The sequence below is a fragment of the Eleginops maclovinus genome, chromosome 21 (genome assembly GCF_036324505.1).
Source record: "Eleginops maclovinus isolate JMC-PN-2008 ecotype Puerto Natales chromosome 21, JC_Emac_rtc_rv5, whole genome shotgun sequence".
Classification (NCBI taxonomy): domain Eukaryota; kingdom Metazoa; phylum Chordata; class Actinopteri; order Perciformes; family Eleginopidae; genus Eleginops; species Eleginops maclovinus.
The window spans coordinates 10,320,281-10,341,825 of NC_086369.1; the positions used below are offsets into that span (position 1 = coordinate 10,320,281).

General features: G+C 42.3%; 11 non-coding genes across 11 annotated transcripts; 4 read left to right on the plus strand and 7 right to left on the minus strand.

Annotated features, from left to right (window-relative positions):
• Window positions 1-1,794: 1,794 nt before the first annotated feature.
• trnav-aac (transfer RNA valine (anticodon AAC)) lies at window positions 1,795-1,867 on the minus strand. The gene has a single exon. It is a non-coding gene; the product is annotated as a tRNA-Val (tRNA).
• An 854-nt stretch (window positions 1,868-2,721) lies between these two features.
• On the minus strand, window positions 2,722-2,793 carry trnad-guc (transfer RNA aspartic acid (anticodon GUC)). Its single transcript has one exon. It is a non-coding gene; the product is annotated as a tRNA-Asp (tRNA).
• Window positions 2,794-5,287: 2,494 nt separating this feature from the next.
• trnag-ucc (transfer RNA glycine (anticodon UCC)) lies at window positions 5,288-5,359 on the minus strand. Its single transcript has one exon. It is a non-coding gene; the product is annotated as a tRNA-Gly (tRNA).
• Window positions 5,360-8,066: 2,707 nt separating this feature from the next.
• trnad-guc (transfer RNA aspartic acid (anticodon GUC)) lies at window positions 8,067-8,138 on the plus strand. Its single transcript has one exon. It is a non-coding gene; the product is annotated as a tRNA-Asp (tRNA).
• A 2,038-nt stretch (window positions 8,139-10,176) lies between these two features.
• Window positions 10,177-10,249, plus strand: trnav-aac (transfer RNA valine (anticodon AAC)). Its single transcript has one exon. It is a non-coding gene; the product is annotated as a tRNA-Val (tRNA).
• Window positions 10,250-13,316: 3,067 nt separating this feature from the next.
• Window positions 13,317-13,388, plus strand: trnag-ucc (transfer RNA glycine (anticodon UCC)). Its single transcript has one exon. It is a non-coding gene; the product is annotated as a tRNA-Gly (tRNA).
• A 1,507-nt stretch (window positions 13,389-14,895) lies between these two features.
• trnas-aga (transfer RNA serine (anticodon AGA)) lies at window positions 14,896-14,977 on the minus strand. Its single transcript has one exon. It is a non-coding gene; the product is annotated as a tRNA-Ser (tRNA).
• A 319-nt stretch (window positions 14,978-15,296) lies between these two features.
• On the minus strand, window positions 15,297-15,369 carry trnav-aac (transfer RNA valine (anticodon AAC)). The gene has a single exon. It is a non-coding gene; the product is annotated as a tRNA-Val (tRNA).
• Window positions 15,370-15,677: 308 nt separating this feature from the next.
• On the minus strand, window positions 15,678-15,749 carry trnad-guc (transfer RNA aspartic acid (anticodon GUC)). The gene has a single exon. It is a non-coding gene; the product is annotated as a tRNA-Asp (tRNA).
• Window positions 15,750-16,303: 554 nt separating this feature from the next.
• Window positions 16,304-16,376, minus strand: trnav-cac (transfer RNA valine (anticodon CAC)). Its single transcript has one exon. It is a non-coding gene; the product is annotated as a tRNA-Val (tRNA).
• Window positions 16,377-20,844: 4,468 nt separating this feature from the next.
• trnag-ucc (transfer RNA glycine (anticodon UCC)) lies at window positions 20,845-20,916 on the plus strand. Its single transcript has one exon. It is a non-coding gene; the product is annotated as a tRNA-Gly (tRNA).
• Window positions 20,917-21,545: the final 629 nt, after the last annotated feature.

Sequence of the window (21,545 nt, forward strand, 5' to 3'; positions counted from 1 at the left end):
GCTAACTGGAGCTAGCCACGAGCGCTAATTAACACTCTCTCAAGACTGCCTAACAGTGCGGCAAACATCAACACATTATATCTATAAACTACACATCATTAGCAGGCTATTTCCCAGCTAGCTGCAGCTTACCAATGGCCACGTGCTTCTGTTGAATTCTGGTTACAACTGCCATCATCGATAAGACCAGAAGCCACACAGACTTTTCAAAATAAATCGAAGAGGCACAAAACCCTTAAATAAATTATTCAGAGCTAAAATAACGATAAAATAATAAAAGTCTTGACACCTCCCACTTGGCCGATTGATCAAAGATCCAAAGAGGCCACAATTAACAGTCATTTGAGTCTCTCTGTAGTTATCTCAAACGTAAAGGTTAGGTGTTCCTCATAGGTCCAACATGAACACAAAAGCTAACTAAGGAGGTAGGCACCACCACCTTTCCTCCTACTGAGTGTAGGTTTGTCCTCTAATCACTTAGTTGCCTCCCAGGGTTACCTACTAACTTAACAACAAAGTCTTTTGGGTAACCCTTAGCAAGGACTTATCCTACTTCTGTTGGTCCTCAACTGGAATCAAGACCACCAGCCTTCGCGAAACCCTGTGAAGGACGATAGTCGTGGGCAAAATGAGAAAATAAAATCCAGGAAATCACATTGTCTGATTTTTAAAGAATTTATTTCAAATTATTGTGGAAAATAAGTATTTGGTCAATAACAAAAGTTCATCTCAATACTTTGTTATATACCCTTTTTTGGCAATGACAGAGGTCAAACGTTTTCTGTAAGTCTTCACAAGGTTTTCACACACTGTTGCTGGTATTTTGGCCCATTCCTCCATGCAGATCTCCTCTAAAGCAGTGATGTTTTGGGGCTGTCGCTAGGCAACACGGACTTTCAACTCCCTCCAAAGATTTTCTATGGGGTTGAGATCTGGAGACTGGCTAGGCCACTCCAGGACCTTGAAATGCTTCTTACGAAGCCACTCCTTCGTTGCCCTGGCGGTGTGTTTGGGATCATTGTCATGCTGAAAGACCCAGCCACGCTTCATCTTCAGTGCCCTTGCTGATGGAAGGAGGTTTTCACTCAAAATCTCACGATACATGGCCCCATTCATTCTTTCCTTTACACGGATCAGTCGTCCTGGTCCCTTTGCAGAAAAACAGCCCCAAAGCATGATGTTTCCACCCCCATGCTTCACAGTAGGTATGGTGTTCTTTGGATGCAACTCTGCATTCTTTCTCCTCCAAACACGACGAATTGAGTTTTTACCAAAAAGTTTTATTTTGGTTTCATCTGACCATATGACATTCTCCCAATCCTCTTCTGGATCATCCAAATGCCCTCTAGCAAACTTCAGACGGGCCTGGACATGTACTGGCTTAAGCAGGGGGACACGTCTGGAACTGCAGGATTTAAGTCCCTGGCGGCGTAGTGTGTTACTGATGGTAGCCTCTGTTACTTTGGTCCCAGCTCTCTGCAGGTCATTCACTAGGTCCCCCCGGGTGGTTCTGGGATTTTTGCTCACCGTTCTTGTGATCATTTTGACCCCACGGGGAAAGGAAAAGGCGACCGTCTGTTAAAAGGAATACGAACACTCCGTTTTTAATATTGTGTATTAAACTCTGTCTTTTCTTAAATATATACAAGGACAGAATGGTCCACGGGGTAACGGACTTCACCTTCATAGGCTGGAGACAGCTCAGTCACAGCCCCCCCCGTCGATCCTCCCCTGTGTCCGTTGTTATTTTATGGGATTAAGTAAGAAATTGAGTTGGACATCAAATGAAAAAACTGTTTCCGCCCGGTCTCGAACCGGGGACCTTTCGCGTGTTAGGCGAACGTGATAACCACTACACTACGGAAACTTGCTGACAGCTTCACCAGTGGTTATGTTAGATATATATGCACACCCGACCAGATTATAAACCCCCTAAATCCCGCTTGTGGCCAAAAATATATCACATCCGTAGAGATAAGAGCTACCTTAGAGAATGAACGATGAATGTTAAGGGAGATAAGCCTTACAGTTTCTGATCGTTCACAAGCGCAGCTGTGAAGTGCTGCTGTTGCTTGTTTGAAAGGATATGTAACCGCTGTCATTTAACTCTCTCCAGCCAGAAAAGGCACAACAGAAAAGTAAGTAAACGTCCGATCACCAAAGCGCATCAGAACCGCTTTACAATTTGTTTGAATGCAATCGCTATTGTATTACAAAACAATATGAACATGTACGAGAGACGATAAACAGTTCATATTCATGAAATACGGACAGTTCGATATGTTCAAACAAGCAATTTTATCATCGTATCTAACAGTTATTTACTGATGTGAAATCATGCTCCCTCTTTCTTTAGGGAGATGTGTGTGTTATGTCTGCGCAGAAAAAAATTGGAAACCGTTTTTTTACTTTGGGCACTGCCGCATGGACAACAGTTGATTTGAGCAAGCAAAAAGTCGGCATGTGCACATACCCTAAATTTAAAAAAAATGTTCCTTAGGAAAAACCTTTCCTGTAGCGTCGTCCTGCTCCGGAGGCTCACTCATTGCATGCTTGTGGCATTGATGTGAGGTGCTGATGCCGACTCGTCCGTGGTACTTATTTTGTGTAGTGTTTAAATTGTGCTTTTTTTTTCTCGTGCAAAAATAAAGTTAAGGGACAATATGAACAGAGAGATTTCACAAAATATAATATTATTCAAAAATTACATAAATGTTATTCCTCCCCGTCGGGGAATTGAACCCCGGTCTCCCGCGTGACAGGCGGGGATACTGACCACTATACTAACGAGGAAGGGATGAGAATCTAGCTGGTGTAGTACTGTTTTTATCGACTGTATAGAGGTCAATTTGCATATGGAACTGTTGAGAAGTTCTTTAACACTCCCTCAAACCTCAGGATCAGAATCAGAAACAAGATACGCAAAATGCACCGCATTTAGTACGACACAAACTTCTGCTGTGTATTTTCAAAAATAAAATACAGTAAAACTATGGTTGCAGGCCCAAGTTTAACAAGAATTCAACAATAAACACAAGGTAATTATTGACACTGTTACATTTACAAATAGCATTGTTTACTCAGTCATACACTGCGTGTCTCTGTTGCTACCTAATGGGAGGAATGGTGCTGCTTGTGCTGAGACATCAGTGAAACAATGTCTGGATCCAAACTGGAGAGTTTTAGTCTCATATCACAGTCCACATTGATCCTGTTACGCTGCTTTGTTTTCAGACCAACAAGTGTAGAAAAACCAACTTCACAGGTGTAGGTGGTTGGAAACGGCATCAACAGTTTCAGAGCAGCGTCAGCCAGCTCTGGGTGCTCAGGCTGGACGTGGACCCAAAAGTCCGTCAAGCTTTTCTCTCTGAAAGTCGTCCTCAGTGTCCCATCAGATGCGATGACCACAAGGCTGTCAACCTGTCTTGATGGGAGCTTGGAACTGACGTGTTCGATGTGCGTTTTGTCCCCAAATGGATTCCTGATCCACTCATAGCCTGCATCTAGTTCTGGGAAATATCTTCCCAGCTGAAAGTGAAGGCCTTGCAGATGTTCCTTGAAGGCTGCAACTGTGCCGCCGTCCAGCTCTTCATCTGCAGCGAGGAGAAAATCCACAAGCGTCGGAAAACAGTCAAACTCCTGGCGATCCAGACGGACACACCACAATTCCATCTTGAGGCGTGCGGCTTTAATTTTGTCCTGCACATTGAAGGCGGTGACGGCTTTTCCCTGCAGCGCTAAGTTCAAAGCATTGAGTGCGCTAAAGACATCGGCCAGGTATGCCAATTTTGAGAGCCACTGGAAATCATGCAGTCTGTCATACAGTTCATCAGTATGATGCAAGAATAACATCACCTCATCGCGCAGTTCAAATAGACAGGTGAGAACTTTCCCACGCGACAGCCAGCGAACTTCAGTATGGAAAAGCAGTTTTGTGTGTTCACTTCCCATTTCATCACACAGAGCTTTAAAAAGACCTGTGTTCAGTGCTTTGGTTTTTATTGTATTAACAATTTTCACAGACTCGTCCAGTACTGATTTGAGGCATGGTGGCATTTTTTTCACAGCCAGCTGTTCTCTGTGAATGCAACAGTGTGTTGCTGTGGCGCAAGGTGCAACTGCGCGTACGCGCGCTGCCAGTCCCTTGTGTTTCCCAGTCATTGCAGTTGCACCATCTGTGCAAATACCAACACACCGTGTCCAGTCGATATTATTCTGCAGGATGAAATCGTTGACTGAGTCAAAAACGGCTTCCCCTGTGGTGTTGGTCGGCAGGGAACGACAAAACAGAAATTCATCCTGCACACTGCCATCATAAATGTACCTTACAAAACACAGCAGATTTGCCTCATTCACGATATCAGTTGACTCGTCCAGTTGCAGTGTGAAAAACTGGCTTTGGCGTAAACGTGTGATCAGCTGATCATCTTTCACATTTTCGGCCATGGCTGTTATTCGCCGCTGGACAGTATCATTGTACTTTACTCCTAAAATGAAGGCAGCATAACCTTCAGCCCTGCTATCCCAGATCCTCTTCCAGGTGTCTTTGGCCCTGGCTCCAAAGTCAACAGTATGTTCCCCCTCTGATGCCACTAGAAACGACAGCAGGCTGTCCTTGCTGGGCCCTTGGGGGTTGAAGGTCCCACCTCTCTCCTCCTCTTCCACCTTTTCCATCAGGTAGAGGGTTTAGCCGGCGTCAGGAGCCACCTGTACAGTTTTCCCCTTATCAAAACTGTAGCACGTACTCCCTGATCACCTCGAGTCGGTCGGGTACATCCCCTTCCCTCTGAAGGACCTCAGTGAGAGCATTTGTCCTCACATGCTCATGTTTCTGAGGGGCAGACTTGTCCTGAAGGGAAAGATTTTTTATAATTCTCATTGCCTCCTCTGAAGGGTCCTGTCTCAGGGTTTGTGGCGGGATTGTTATCTTTGCACCATGTGGCCAGCAGGTTCACTCCCTTCCTGTACTGGGTCTCGTCGTTGATGCTGATGAGACAGTGAGGAATTGCAGCGGATTTTTGCAGAGAAAAGGCTGAGGCCCAGGTTTGTTAGTTTACAAACCCGCTGTTGAGGGATGAAAGGGTTGATTGCTGAGAAAGTTTAATGAACAGCATCCTAACATATGAGTTGATACACAGTGTGAACACGTTAATCATTTTTCAACAAATGATAAACAGTGATTGATGATGATTTATGAGGGCAGATTTTAATGACCTGCCATGCAGACATCTAACCAGCAACAAAAGTTACATAGGCTTCAATATCTGCTGCCTTTGAGCAAAACAGCTGCGATGGCCGGGAATCGAACCCGGGTCAACTGCTTGGAAGGCAGCTATGCTCACCACTATACCACCATCGCATGCAAAACAGCTGGACCCTACTTCAAAAACACATCTGTGTGTCAGGAATTCCAGTAGAAGAGGAGGGAGGAAAAAGAAGGAGCTGCACCAACCTGACCTTTCTCTCTTGTAGCATTGTGCGTCTGTGTTCCGAAAAAACATTTGTGGAAAATGAATTCTCACACATTGCTGTGGATGCGCCAAATGTTAATGCATGTTTGAAAGCAGTCAGCACACTCGGCATGGCAATCAGATGGTTGTGGTACGTTGAGATGATGTGCTGTGTGGTCCATTCACCCTCCATTGCTTGCTTTTGTGACATTAAAAACTCTTTAGCAACTTCGAACTCAGCGTCAATTATAGTCGATTGTGACAGGTCGAGAACATGCTTCACAGCTGGTAGGAGGGGCATTAATAACCGCTAGGGGTGGCACGGCGCTTGAATGCCCCCCTATAGCGCCAGCACTGACTACACCTAAGACTGGACTGGCCGCTTGACCAACACTAACAAGCGGGGTGCATAGGAGTGGCTATCTCCCCATGTCAGGAGAAGGCCTGGCAGGTAAGTCAACTATACTTTCTCTCCCTTAGCAAAGAAATTGTGGCACTACAAACCGGGCGGAAACAAATCTTTTGCATTTTCGTTGTTAAACACTGTGGCAGGATCAAATATCATGTCAATTAAAATATGAAAAAACTAGTGCTGTCAAAGTTAACGCGTTAATTTTGGTGATTAATTTTAAACATTTAATGCATTAATTTTTTTTAACGCAATTAACGTGGTTTTGTTTACTTCCGGTGGCGGCTGACCCATAACCTTTGGTCACGTGCGCGGGCAAACCGGCAAACATTTATCCTAACTAGAGGAGAGTCTTTGGCGAAAAGATGGCTAAGGAAGGACGATTAGGGGGAACGTTTCATTTTAAAAAGTTGCCCGACGGCTCGTTGGACAAAGCAAAAGCAATTTGCACAGTTTGCAAAGCCGAATTTAGTTACCACAGAAGTAACACGTCTTTAGCTATCACTTCAAAGCAAAGCACCCTACTGAAATTACCTCCACGGGACCGCGCCAGTCTACACTACAGGAGTGTGGCACTCGTGGGCGAATAACGAAACCTGTAACTGAAAAGTTAACCAATTCCTTGGTTACTTGGATAGTTAAAAACTGCCGCCCCAGTTAGCACAGTAGAGGATGATGGACTGAGAGAGGTAATTCGTGTTGCATCGGGAGATACCTCTTATAATTTACCCTCGAGAGGAACCATCGTATCAAGAATACACACGTTGTATGAGGATCAGAGTGACCTGATGATGAGAGAGACACCAGCCCAACAACCAGCTGCTGAGACAACCGAGGAGCCGTCACCAAAGAAGAGGAGGAGGATGTCCATCTTGCCGTGTTCTTCTTAACTGATTCAGATACAGATGACGAGGAGGAGTCCATAGAGCATTGTCTGGATCGCTACAAAGCAGAGCCAAAAATGGACATAGAAGGGTGTCCACTACAATGGTGGTCAAAGAGAGAGGGAGCACATGCCAGGCTGGCACCCTTTGCACGCAAGTACCTCTCAACCCCTGCAACCACAGTGCCTTGTGAGAGGTTGTTCTCACTCTCAGGCCACATTATTCAAAAGAAGCGATTTTCTTTGTCCCCTGAGAACGTAAACAAACTGGTCTGCCTCAGCAACTGGCTGAAAGTAAAGAAGGACTAAGTAAATTATCTTTTTGGAGTGAAAAAGGTTCAATGTTCAACGTTCTTATTTTTTTCGACTTATTTTTTGTATTTGCACTTTGCATGTGTGCACTTTAAGCCATTAAAATGGTCTTTCAATTTAAATATACTTTCTCTGTGTTTATTCTACATTAATTTGATGATTCTGCATAAATAAATATTCATTATAAGCTTCAGTCTTAAATAGAAAAATGCAATTAATTTATGGATAGATTAATCGCGATTAATTACAGAAATTTGTGCGATTAATTTGTACAATTTTTTTAATCGATTGACAGCACTAGAACATACATGTAACCCATTGTATCTTATACAAGACTACATGTCTGAATGTAACCTGCAGGCAACGTTGTCCCATTGTGCACTGCTTTGGTGGAAACCCAAAAAACTGGTTCGGTTGGACACAGGCTCCGGTCCGGCCCTAGAACAGGTTTGGTGGGAAAGGGGTATCTGACTAATTATGTATATATTATGTGATTATGGCATCTTTTCAGTTCAATTTGTTCAATTTATAAACCTAGGAATGGAAGGTTTTTCTGTCCACAAATTTAATGCAATGTTATATGTAGTTGATGGAACATGCACTTGCTCATTGACTCACGTATAGTGGATAAAAAGCCAGCAAAGAGCTCTGACTGGCAAAAGCGGGCTACAGCTCCACAAGCAGCCAAATATATATAAAAACTGTAGTGGTTTAGCACTATCGTAGAGAATGAATGGAAAACCTCAAAATGGTTTCATATTTTTAGGTCTCTGTAAAGTTGTGTATTTTTTTGTATATATTTTTTACTATCTTGGGTGTAACATTATGCTGTCTGTGGCTCATTTTTTGCTGCAACAAATGAAAATTTCCCCTCTGTGGGACGAATAAAGGGATTCTGATTCTGATCCTGAGGGTTGAGGGAGTGTTAAAGAACTACTCAACAGTGCCATATGCAAATTGACCTCTGTACAGTGGATAAAAACCGTACTACACCAGCGAGATTCTCATCCCTTCCTCGTTAGTATAGTGGTCAGTATCCCCGCCTGTCACGCGGGAGACCGGGGTTCAATTCCCCGACGGGGAGGAATAACATTTATGTAATTTTTGAATAATATTATATTTTGTGAAATCTCTCTGTTCATATTGTCCCTTAACTTTATTTTTGCACGAGAAAAAAAAAGCACAATTTAAACACTACTCAAAATAAGTACCACGGACAAGTCGGCATCAGCACCTCACATCAATGCCACAAGCATTAAAACAAATTGTAAAGCGGTTCTGATGCGCTTTGGTGATCGGACGTTTACTTACTTTGCTGTTGTGCCTTTTCTGGCTGGAGAGAGTTAAATGACAGCGGTTACATATCCTTTCAAACAAACAACAGCAGCACTTCACAGCTGCGCTTGTGAACGATTAGCTCTGACGGCGCTCCGTGGTTATGCAGGCTTGAATATCTCCATAATAACTTTAATAAAATATAAATATACATGCCTTGATGAGGTCTCCGGACTATGTTGACTCTATTCAGAGCAAGTAATCAGAGCAAGGTTTAGTGACCAAATATATTCATTTGTGTTGTGCCATAAGGGTTCATGCAGTGATGCAAGGTACACCAACATATATTGTATATATATGTATATTCAGCTCACAACCAATTACTTACTAAGTGTAAGATTTATATTGCAATTCAATTGCAGTTGAAATCAGTTAAATCATGGACCATACAGTATAAATGATTCACTTATCAATTGGATGTAGATATTAGTGAAGGAAATGTCTTTATTAAAAAAACCACAGTGACAGTTATCACTCAAGTAGAATATGTCCTAAAATATATAGTATACCATTAACATAATATCGTAGAAGCAAATTAAGAAGTAATACATAATTAAATATAATACACTTTTAGTATTTCGGTTTTCATCTGGACACACATATGATGTCTTAAAGCAATTTAAAAATTGATTATGTTTTGCACACAATGTCACATCATCAGCGACGTTGCAGCTATATTAGTAATATACAGCTCCGGAAACAAAAAAAGAGACCACTCCATGTTTTTCGTAAATCTCAATCTCTACATGTATGACAGCCATTCCAGTGTCAGTGTTGAATTCCAACACAGATACAAATTGTCAGTAGTTTGTAGAATAATTTTTTTAAAATCATTGAACACAAAGACATCTATAAATAATAAAACAAGAGGAACTGATGATGCTGAAGTGGTCTCTTATTTTTTTCCGTGGATGTATTCATACTGTGGCGTTCTCTAAACTCAAAAGGGTAGGTGGAAGTAACCTGCTCAGATATTTTACAGCTTACAGCTCTCACTGTCAAAAGTGCACTACACTACAGCGCCACTATAGGCCAAATACATTTTACATCTGTAGTGATTTAGCACTACCATAGAGAAAGAATGGGAAAGCGTTTAGGGGGTTTTAATGAAAATACTCAATAGCGCCACATGCTAATTGGTTTCTGTATGGAGGATACAAAGGGTATTACGCCCCTAAGGTCTCGTCCCTTCCTCGTAAGTATAGTGGTCAGAATCCCCGCCTGTCATGCGGGACCGGGGTTCAATTCCCCAATGGGGAGGAATAACATTTATGTTATTTTTTTAAGTCTTTCCCATCTTATAGTCCTGTATTGTTTTTTTGTTGTTGCCATAAGCACAATTGTCACACATTCATTCTCTTTGGTAGTTCTTTATATTTTTGGCCACAAGCCAGATTTTATGGGGTCAGATCAGTCTCATAATACATGAATGCACACAGAAGGATTCAAACCTGTATTTCATGAAATGCAAAAGCATTCACACTTGTATTTTCTATGCACACACAAATGTGTTCCGTTTCACATGCATGCAAATAAAGTCCAAATACAGATAAAAGTTTTACATGTATATTTTTTATCCACACATATCTGTTTTCCGTTTCAAACTGCTGAACCTGCATACACACACCGCTTTCTGTGCATAGGATCGCTGTGCGTTCTTGTGTGGGTTTTTTGACACTCCCCTGACGGTCACCCGATTGGTACCTGTAATTTTTTCCATCTATAGCCAATCAGATGTCTCCTCCATTATAATCTGGTAGGTGTGCCACTAGGGGAGCTGTCAGCAAGTTTCCGTAGTGTAGTGGTTATCACGTTCGCCTAACACGCGAAAGGTCCCCGGTTCGAGACCGGGCGGAAACAGTTTTTTCATTTGATGTCCAACTCAATTTCTTACTTAATCCCATAAAATAACAATGGACACAGGGGAGGATCCACGGGGGGGGGGGGTGAGCTGTCCCCAGCCTATGAAGGTGAAGTCCGTTACCCCGTGGACCATTCTGTCCTTGTATATATTTAAGAAAAGACAGAGTTTAATACACAATATTAAAAATGGCGTGTTTGTATTCCTTTTAACAGACGGTCGCCTTTTCAGGCTGTTTTGTTCCAACTACACACTACACAGTGACAGTACCGTATTTTCCGCACTATAGGGCGCACTGGATTATAAGGCGCACTGTCAATGAATGGTCTATTTTCGAAATGTTTTCATATATAAGGCGCACCGGACTATAAGGCGCATTAAGCGAAATGTTGTTACCTCCAGCGTTGTTATGCTCTATACCGTAGTGAAGAGCAGCTGGGTATGTGACACTCTCTGAGGAAAGAGGAGGGGGAAACAGCGGAGCTGGAGTAATCCTTTTTTATTGTCTTCGAACACCCGACAACGCAGCCAACCTGGCAACAACTTCACTTTCCCAAAACTACTTCTTCCGCACACACACGCCCACCCCGCATGTCGCTCTCCTACACACTCCTTTTCTACATGCCGTAAAACGGATACATATTATATAATTATTAATTATATAACAGAAACAAAACAGTCAGATAAGTCAGTAATAAGTTCAGTTATAACACGTAAAATACAATAACGTTAGCGTATTCACAACAACTCTGAAAATTGTTCACTTATAACATGTAAAATACAACACAATACTCTCACTTTTTCAGTTCATTCCTCGTCCACAAATCCCTCAAATTCTTCATCTTCAGTGTCCGAGTTGAACAGTTGGGCGATTACGGCATCCAGCATGCCCGGATCCCTTTCGTCATTATCCGAGTCAGTGTCGTTGCTGCTACCTGGCAGTTCAGTGATGATTCCGGCCTTCGTGAAAGCTCGGACCACAGTTGAGACTGATACATTAGCCCAGGCATCCACGATCCATTGGCAGATAGTGGCGTAAGTCGCCCGGCGCTGTCTCCCTGTCTTGGTGAATGTGTGTTCGCCTTCTGTCATCCACTGCTCCCACGCAGCTCGCAGTTTAACTTTGAACGCCCTGTTTACACCAATATCTAGCGGCTGGAGTACTTTAGTTAATCCACCCGGAATGATGGCAAACTCCGAATTAGTTTGCTTCACTTGTTTTTTGACAGCATCGGTGAGATGGGCGCGCATGGAGTCGCAGATCAATAGGGACGGAGATTTGTGGAAAAAACCATCCGGTTTCTTGACGTAAATTTCTCTCAGCCACTCCCTCATCTTTTCCTCGTCCATCCAGCCCTTCGGGTTAACTTTGATAATGACGCCGGCTGGGAAATTTTCTTTTGGCAAAGTCTTCCTCTTGAAAATGACCATGGGTGGAAGTTTCTGGCCATTAGCCTGGCAACCGAGAACTACAGTGAAGGATGACTTCTCGTTCCCTGTCGTACGTATAGACACCGTTCTGGTCCCTGTTTTCTCCACAGTGCGGTTCACGGGGATATCAAAGGTGAGGGGAACCTCGTCCATGTTAGTGATGTGCTCTGGCCGGATCTTCTTTTCAGTGATCTTCTTTTTGCAGTATGCGCGGAAAGCGGCCAGCTTTTCTTCGTAATCTTTTGGCAGTTGCTGCGAGACGGTAGTTCATGTGCGGATTGAGAGATGACGTCTTTTCATAAAACGAAAGCACCAAGAAAGACCGCCTCGAAAGTCATTGATATTCATGTCCCGTGCTAACGCTGTTGCCTTCATTCGAATAGAGACTGTAGAGACGCTTCTACCTGCTGTTCTCTGTTCAATAATCCACTGTTCAATGTTGTCCTCTAACTGCGGCCATCTCGCGTTGTTTCCTCGGAAACTCTGTGTGGTCTTCTTTACTTGGCGCAGGTCATCTTCTTGCTTCCTCCACTTCCGTATCATTGATTCATTAATGTTGAATTCTCTCCCAGCTGCTCTATTCCCATGTTCTACTGCGTGACTGATAGCCTTGAGTCGTGTCGTAAGCGTGTCTCTTGACCGGTGCCATTTGGTGCAACTCCGCGACGCTCCTGACTACGGTAGCCGTAATGCTGCAAGCGGTGCGGCTTTGTAGTCTACCAAAGTCGTACTAAAACATTTTGACAGAGCGCCGTGAGCGCTGTGTACTACACAAAATCACTTTGAGGTCAGTAAGCACAACCACAATTACCGTAATCCATATATAAAGCGCACTGGATTATAAGAAGCACTGTTGTTGTTTTTTGAGAAAATGTAAGGCTTTTAAGTGCGCCTTATAGTCCGGAAAATACGGTACTAGGAGATCGATCAATTGTATTTTGTTAGCTAAGCAGTTAAAATACTCAGGTTAACCTTACATGTCACAGCAAAGAATGAATAAATTAGAACAGGTTACTTTGCATATGTTTAACACATAGCTTGTAAATAGAGGTGTACCGTCAAACCAGTGCTTTACATCTGGACTCTTGCAGGCCAGAGTAGCTGGAGTAATTCAACAAAAAAGAGGATATTGCTTATTTTTTTAGCACAATAACTCAGAGAACTGAAAAGAAGGACTAGAGAGAGGAAAATGAAGGAGAGGAGAGCACACCAGAGGGACCAGGAGGGTCAGAACAGGAGAAGGCCACAGAAAGAGATGATGATATGGATAGAAAAAAAGTGGGTGTGGGAAATGAAGAACAGGGTTCAGATTCAGAAAGAGGGACAGAGGCAGGAAGTGAGGAGGAGGCTGACGAAGATGGTAGGGAGGCAGTTGCCATTCTAGCTGGACCACATGGTATGTGTGTAAACCCCCTCCATTACAGTAGCATAGCATGGCATGTCACTCACTTAAAACTTCACGTAAAATAACATGTTTATTCCTGCTTTCTGTTTTATACAAGATTACCTGCGTAAAGATTTACAAATGCATCTTATTGTATTAGTGATGATGATCAAACTAACATTATATAACAAATGCCGTGCCCCCCTGTAAAAACTTCTTTCCACCCCATGTAGGAATTCCTTCAGTTTCATGCGATGGTGGTATAGTGGTGAGCATAGCTGCCTTCCAAGCAGTTGACCCGGGTTCGATTCCCGGCCATCGCAGCACATTTTCATTCAAGGGAAGTTGATTTAGAAGCTAACATACAAACTCTAGTTGGTTTGATGACCATTGAGTAGTGCTGCAGACTCTACCTTTATACATTTCTTTAGTCGACAACAGCGTTTCTCAAACGATGGGCAGCGGACCGGCGCCGGTCCGTGACGAGGAAGCTGCCGGTCCGCAGAGCCCTGCCGCTGCGCCAGTGAAATTATGCTCGGTATTAAAAATCTCAGTGCGTCTGTCACTGGCAAAGTCACCGCCCCCTTGACAGAATTTCTTGCTTCTAGAGATTCTAGAACATTAACTGTTAGAAAGCCCACAAATTGACATTATAAGTTTGTTTAGCAATGTTATAATTGTCTTTCCTTAATGCCTGCGGTGACTAGAGTTGTTACATGTGAATGAGTCATCGGAGCCTCCGTGCCTGTGTGCCGGCGAACTGTTCTACTTCCTGTTTTAGTTTATGACGGTGGATGAGACGACAGCGCTTTCCTCCTGTTTTTCCTTCAACATTTCCTTTACTGTACTGCTGTTTAGTGCTGTGCGTAACTACATAAAGATGAGTTTCATTTGTGCAATGTAAATTTGCCAGTGTTGATGTGTAGTAAGTAGCAAATACGGATCTGTGTTGGCAGTCATATCTCTAGCTTGTAAGCGGTGCCGGATGCTAGTGCTGGCTGTCCTGCTTTGAGGAATATCCCCATCTTAGTGAAATGGCAGTGAAAACAATGATGCCTTTCCATTGCACGTATCTGTGCGAGAAAGCGTTTTCTCACCTCACAGCAACAAAGACAAAATACCGCTATCGGCTTGCCTCAGAAAACACGCTTGGAGTGGCCTTGTCATCATGTCTTCCTCATTTCGACCACTTAACAGTTTTCGAGAAAGCAGACGCACCCATCCCATTAGAATGTCATTCTCTTCTTTTCACCGCATTATTTCCCGCCTCCCAAATTCTCAACCGGACATCGTTCCCCTATTTATTCTCAGTAAAAACATAGCTGTCTCATTTGACAAAGTTTTCATTATACAGTTTTTGTCAAACAGAAATATTGTTTTCTGGTATCACTTAAAAATTTGACAGGGAAAAATCGACATTTTGAAATCTTCGTCTCCTAACAGAAAAATATTAAATTAAAACCATTGAATAAATGGGCCAATCTACATAATGAGTACTTTTACTTTTGGTACTTGGAAGTATATTCACTATACACTCTGGTACTTCTACTTTTACTTAAGTACAAGTTCTGAGGACTTTTTCCACCTTTGGGTGGAAGCACCCAAGCATCCCAAACCACATAGCAGTATCTGGTTGTCGTGACTGTGTACACTCCGCTGGTTGAACTGCTAACCCAAGTCCTTCCAATTTGAAACAACTCCAACCAATTCCTAACTAAGTTTTAACACTTTCCCGACCTAAATCCTAACAGGTTCTACCGACCAATGACAGCTACACCCGACCGCCACGACAACCAGATACTAATATTTTGAGCAATGAAAAAGTTTGCTCGTTGTCGGCAGGATTCGAACCTGCGCGGGGAGACCCCAATGGATTTCTAGTCCATCGCCTTAACCACTCGGCCACGACAACCAGATATTGCTATCTGGTCTGTGGACAAGAAAAGCACAACCTGGCAATAACACACACTGACTTGTGTGATCGGCATTTGTTTTATATTGTTAGTTTGATCATAATCACTAATACAATAAGCTGCATTTGATAATCTTAACGCAAGTAATCCACTTCTTCTCTATCCATATCGTCATCTCTTTCTGTGGCCTTCTCCTGTTCTGACCCTCCTGGTCCCTCTGGTGTACTCTCCTCTCCTTCATTTCCCTCTCTCTAGTCCTTCTTTTCAGTTCTCTGACTTTTTGTGCTAAAAATTGAGTTGGACATCAAATGAAAACACTGTTTCCGCCCGGTCTCGAACCGGGGACCTTTCGCGTGTTAGGCGAACGTGATAACCACTACACTACGGAAACTTGGTGACAGCACCCCTAGTGGTTATTCAAGATATAGGCACGAAATGATAAGCAGTCTTGAGGAATGGTATTTCTTTACTAAAGATGCACAGCTTTGTAATAATCGTACAAAAAGAACACATTTCAGACAGGGGTTCAGTTCCTGTCTGGCAGATCCACCACTGGTATTTGTCTAATAGGGCTGCATGGGAAAATATTATATCATACAATCAACAAATGTTTGAATTGTGCTTATGGCAATAAAAAAAACAATACAGGACTATAAAACGGGAGAGATTGAAAAGTATAATATTACAAAAATTGTATTCCTCCCCGTCGGGGAATTGAACCCCGGTCTCCCGCGTGACAGGCGGGGATACTGACCACTATACTAACGAGGAAGGGATGAGATCTAGCCGGTGTAGTACTGCTTTTAAACACTGTATGGAGGTCAGTGCAGAGTGGTTATACTGGCTGCCGAGAATGTCTGGCCCAGCTCAATATCTTGGTTTGAAAATTTGGCCCAACTAAATTTGTAATTGAATAGCCCTGCCCTAAACCTTCAGAACGAGAATTCCTTTATTCCTCCCATAGAAGGGAAATGTTCATTTGTTACAGCAAAAAAAGAGCCACAGACAGCTTAATGTTACACCCAAGATAGATAAAAATATATACAAAAAGTTACACAACTTTACAGAGACCTAAAAATAACCGTTTTGAGGTTTTCCATTCATTCTCTATGATAGTGCTAAACCACTACAGATTTTATATACATTTGGCCGCTAGTGGAGCTGTAGCGCGCTTTTGCCAGTCAGAGCTGTTTGCTGGCTTTTTATCCACTATACGTGAGTCAATGAGCAAGTGCATGTTCCATCAACTACATATAACATTGCAATAATCTTTGTGGAGAGAAAAACCTTACATTCCTTGGTTTATAAATTGAACTAAAAATACGTGTTTCCGCCCGGTTTCGAACCGGGGACCTTTCGCGTGTGAGGCGAACGTGATAACCACTACACTACGGAAACTTCATGAACAATGGCGGAGTGGTTACGCAATAAATATGAAGCAGTACTACAACTTATTGGGAATAACAAAAGATTAAAGCTCCATCTACATGCTTAATATTACTCTCGAAATGGCTGAAAGGACAGTCAAAATTAATGAAAGATTTACACAGTTAGCAAATCAGTTTATGATCAACGATCAGCTTGTTCAATGTAAAATATTATGAATACAAATTTTAATAACCTTGATCTGGAGTTTCCACCTGGTTTAGTAGTAACAAACTTGAACATCTTCCATGGTAATAGTAAGGCTTATCTCCCTTATCTTTTACCATTCACTCTCTATGGTAGTTCATATCAATACGGATGTAATATAATTCTGGCCACAGATTAGATTTTGGGGGCGCTGTTTCCCACTGAACGAGACTCTTGTTTCATCTTGGTTTGTGTGACATGCCATGTTTTGTTTGTGTGTCTCTATCCACTCTATATAATGGTGGTTTACATGATTGTATTATACTTTAATTAACCAGTTATATAGAACTAATCAAGTATCTTGTGTCTTCTTGAACACTTTGAACATATTTTGGTTCTTGCTAACAGTGATCATTTGGGTCTCCACCGTATTTCCAATCAGTGACCTCTCATGGTGACATTACACACCGACTTTCAGCTAACCCTTAGCTTAAATCCTACCTGTTTAACTATGACTCAAAACACACCCAGTTGTGAACCAGTTTTTTGAGGTTTCTATGAGGAGACGTTAGGGACATTGAAACAGCAGCATTGCTAAAATAATATCCTGGCCTTTTCTTTAAGGGAAAAAAATATGCCTGCACAATGGGTTGATAAAGATTTTGACTTGATCAAAGCACTCTTGCATGCCCAGGAATTTACGGGGTCCCACCCCGCAGCTGATATTTCACAGGCATTAGGGCGAAGGATAATCGGACACTTTCAACACTCGCCCCTTGCCTACTCGCGCCTACAGGATACACAGATACAGAAGGGAATGAAACCTAAACGGCTACTGCAAGACGTCACCACACGTTGGAACAGTACATTTTACATGTTTAGAAACCCTTTTGGAGCAGAAGCACGCACTAGCTGCATATTCTGTTGATTATGAGCTAACTCTCTCAGCTACAGTTAAAAAATGTAACATTTGTTTTGTTGAGAGGTCAATGTGCAATGTTCCTGCCTACTCTAAGTTTGTGTTTACAACAGAACTTTCCATGTGAGAAGCCCTATTTGTGTTGTATATCTATATTGTTTTTTATTGCTGTTCTAATCATTGTTTCATCTACATCGTTCACTCAAATATTGTTCTGGGCTTTGTTGGTACTTAAAACTTGTCTCATAGGTTAAAAAACGTTCATCACAGGCTTTTGTTATTTTTCACAAAAAGATTCTGTCTGACTAAAATGTTACATTTAAAAGAGTTTCATGAATGTGTTTTCATTTATTGCCTCATGAAAAGTGGATTAGTCAACAGCGGCAGCATGGTGCTCTTCTACAACCAGAACACAACATAATTAAATAATAATTCATTTAAAACAAACTACTTGTGTAGATGAACTACATTACTCCAAAGTGTACAGTAACTTTGGATAATAGCACGTGAATAATAAACGGAGCTCTCTCTTTTCCTCTCCCTCGCCTGACAGCTGGTCCGTATCTGTCTCGCTGATTCAGTGATGAGGGATCCGCCAGTAAAGAGTATATTTATGACTAGTTTAGGTAGATTCAGAGGTAGATAAAAGTGTGGTTTAACTCTAAACATGTGTTTTGCTCAGCTCACCGTTCAGCGGGCAGAGCTTGCGGTTGATCCGGGCAAGCTGCGTACTTTCTAAACAGCTACTAGGATGTTATAATAACGAACTTGCTCAGCCTATGAACAGTGGGGAAAAAATACATTAAATCATCGGCATCGGCCCAATTGTTATTTTTAACATCGGCATCGGCCCAATTGTTATTCTTAACATCGGTATCGGCCAAGAAATTTAGCACAGGTGCATCCCTAGCTACAAACCACGTGTTCACTACGCAGCCAGCTACAGTTAGCTTTACCTTGTATTTTAGAAGTGTATATTGTTCATGTTCAATAAAAAAATAACAAACTTGGCTTTGGTCAGCGCCAATTTAATATTCCCCAATAGGAAGCAAATCAACGTGAAGACCATGGTCAAATCCACACAGAAAACAGGTCCAACTATGAGCTCCACCTCGCTCCACGTGTCAAAGCCACACCAACACGCTACGCTAACACGCTAGCAACGGTTAGCCGCGGCTAATTTAGCATCGATCTTTTCATTAAAACAACACATTTAAATGTAATCTTTTCACAGAAAACTCACCAAGGGTGTCTTTTGAGAGGCGATGCTCTTGGAAACTCGAGGCAAAAAAGTCACTTCAATGGTTATTTGTTCCAAATTACTATTTAACATGCATCTAACTCTGCTGAGTCTCTTTGTCCCATTCGATTCCTCGACGGCACACCTGGGGCGGGGCTCATCCTGGATTGGCTTGCTTTGTCAGCACTGTTGATGGACAGGTGATTTAACTAATCACACTAGTAAATGCTTTCATATAGATTTGTAAAAATGAAAATATCCTATTGTATATCTATAGTGACTATTTTAGACATGACTCAAGATAAAATGGTTTAGACCACATTTATCTGAAAAAAAACATATTCCAAGTTGAATATGGAAACCCCTAATAAATATACCTATTTTATATATAACACAGCTTCATATTATGTGGGGAAAAAATGAAAACACACACAGTCAGCTGGCTGTTTCTAGGCCTGTGCAGGTGGTGACGGTCGGCATGGTCTTAAAGTTCTGCAGGTGAGGCTGGTGCAGATCCTCCTTCATCATAGCCCCACTGCTGTCCCATTTGTAGGAAGAGGGAAACCGGAGGAAGAACTTACTCAGTCCACTTTGGTCAAACCCATACACTGTGTGACACAGTTGCCATCACGTTGAAGTTGCTTCCCAAGGTCTTTGCAGCTCTCTGGGCTCCCTGCTGTCTCAAATCTTCCACAGAGGTTATTGGACAAAAATAAATGAGTGTGATAAATGCTTTGGACAATAATAAAATATTAGATTAACTTTCATGAGTAGTTCAGTTATTTATATTGACAATACTATTACTATGTTACTAATCAACTGACAAGTACTTGGGAGTGCTCCTTGACAACGGACTGAACTGGAGGCCAACACCGACGCTGTTTACAAGAAGGGGATGAGCCGACTCTATTTCCTGAGGAAACTGAGATCCTTCAATGTGTGCAGCAAGATGTTGGAGATTTTCTACCAGTCTGTTGTTGCTAGTGCACTGTTCTTTGCTGCGGTTTGCTGGGGGGGCAGCATCAGAGCCGGTGACACCAGCAGACTTAACAAACTAATTAAGAAAGCTGGTTCTGTCATCGGCATCAAACTGGACCATTTTGGAGCTGTGGTGTAGAGCAGGACTCTGAACAAACTGTTGTCCATCATGGATAACCCCAACCACCCTCTCCACCTGCAGCTGGAAGGACAGCAGAGCTTCTTCTCCAACAGATTGCTCCAACTCCGCTGTCAGATACAGCAGAACATTCCCGGACAGATACAGGAGAAAATTCCCGGGGTTAAATTCTCAGTTTAGCTTAGGAAGGTTTCTAACGGAATGACATGCCCCGGAAGTGCCTAAGTGGCAACCATGATACTGGGACAGCCCAGTGAAGGACACATTTTCATGAATCATGAATAAGATACTGAAATACACAAGCCCAAAATTCCACCGATGATCAAAACTGGAAATAAATTTGATCCAAATAACTACAGAGGCATCTGCGTAAACAGTAATCTGGGGAAGGTTCTTTGTAGCATTTTAAATTCCAGACTCGTGAACTTCCTTACCAAACACAATGTCTTGAGTAAAAGTCCGATTGGATTTACCAAAACACCACACTTCAGATCATATTTACACCATACACAACTTAATTATAACCGTAACACAAGTTCATGTTTCATGATTTATTGTTAGTAGGGGCTATGATTGTATTATTTCGTGTTTAAGGGATGTGAAATGTTTCATGTGAGATTCTGTGAGACAATAATTAATTATTGTATTTTATTTCTTTTTTATAGCTCTTACGTTGGTAATGACTTGTATACAAGAAAGGGTATACAACAAACAGATACCATCAGTAGGAGAGTCAAACCATCATTCAGCCGGGGACTCTATACTCACTGTTATTCTATCATTCGTTTCACACCTATTCACATCTGGGATAAAATACTTTAATATACTTGTTCAGTCAACTTAATGACTGCTTTCAGTTATCTTTAAGCAAACAGTGTTCAGTTAGCACAGAGTTTCCTTTCTTCTCTGGCTGATGTAGCTCCACTCCCCTACTTCTCCTTCTTTTTCTTCCCTTCTCTTTTACTGGAATTCCTGACACACAGATGTGTTTTTGAAGTAGGGTCCAGCTGTTTTGCATGCGATGGTGGTATAGTGGTGAGCATAGCTGCCTTCCAAGCAGTTGACCCGGGTTCGATTCCCGGCCATCGCAGCTGTTTTGCTCAAAGGCAGCAGATATTGAAGCCTACGTAACTTTTGTTGCTGGTTAGATGTCTGCATGGCAGGTCATTAAAATCTGCCCTCATAAATCATCATCAATCACTGTTTATCATTTGTTGAAAAATGATTAACGTGTTCACACTGTGTATCAACTCATATGTTAGGATGCTGTTCATTAAACTTTCTCAGCAATCAACCCTTTCATCCCTCAACAGCGGGTTTGTTAACTAACAAACCTAGGCCTCAGCCCTTTCTCTGCAAAAATCTGCTGGAATTCCTCACTGTCTCATCAGCATCAACGACGAGACCCAGTACAGGAAGGGAGTGAACCAGATGGCCACATGGTACAAAGATAACAATCCCACCACAAACCCTGAGACAGGACCCTTCAGAGGAGGCAATGAGAATTATAAAAAATCTTTCCCTTCAGGACAAGTCTCCCCGTCAGACACATGAGCATGTGAGGACAAATGCTCTCACTGAGGTCCTTCAGAGGGAAGGGGATGTACCCGACCGACTCGAGGTGATCAGGGAGTACGTGCTACAGTTTTGATAAGGGGAAAACTGTACAGGTGACTCCTGACGTCGGATACACCCTCTACCTGATGGAAAAAGTGGAAG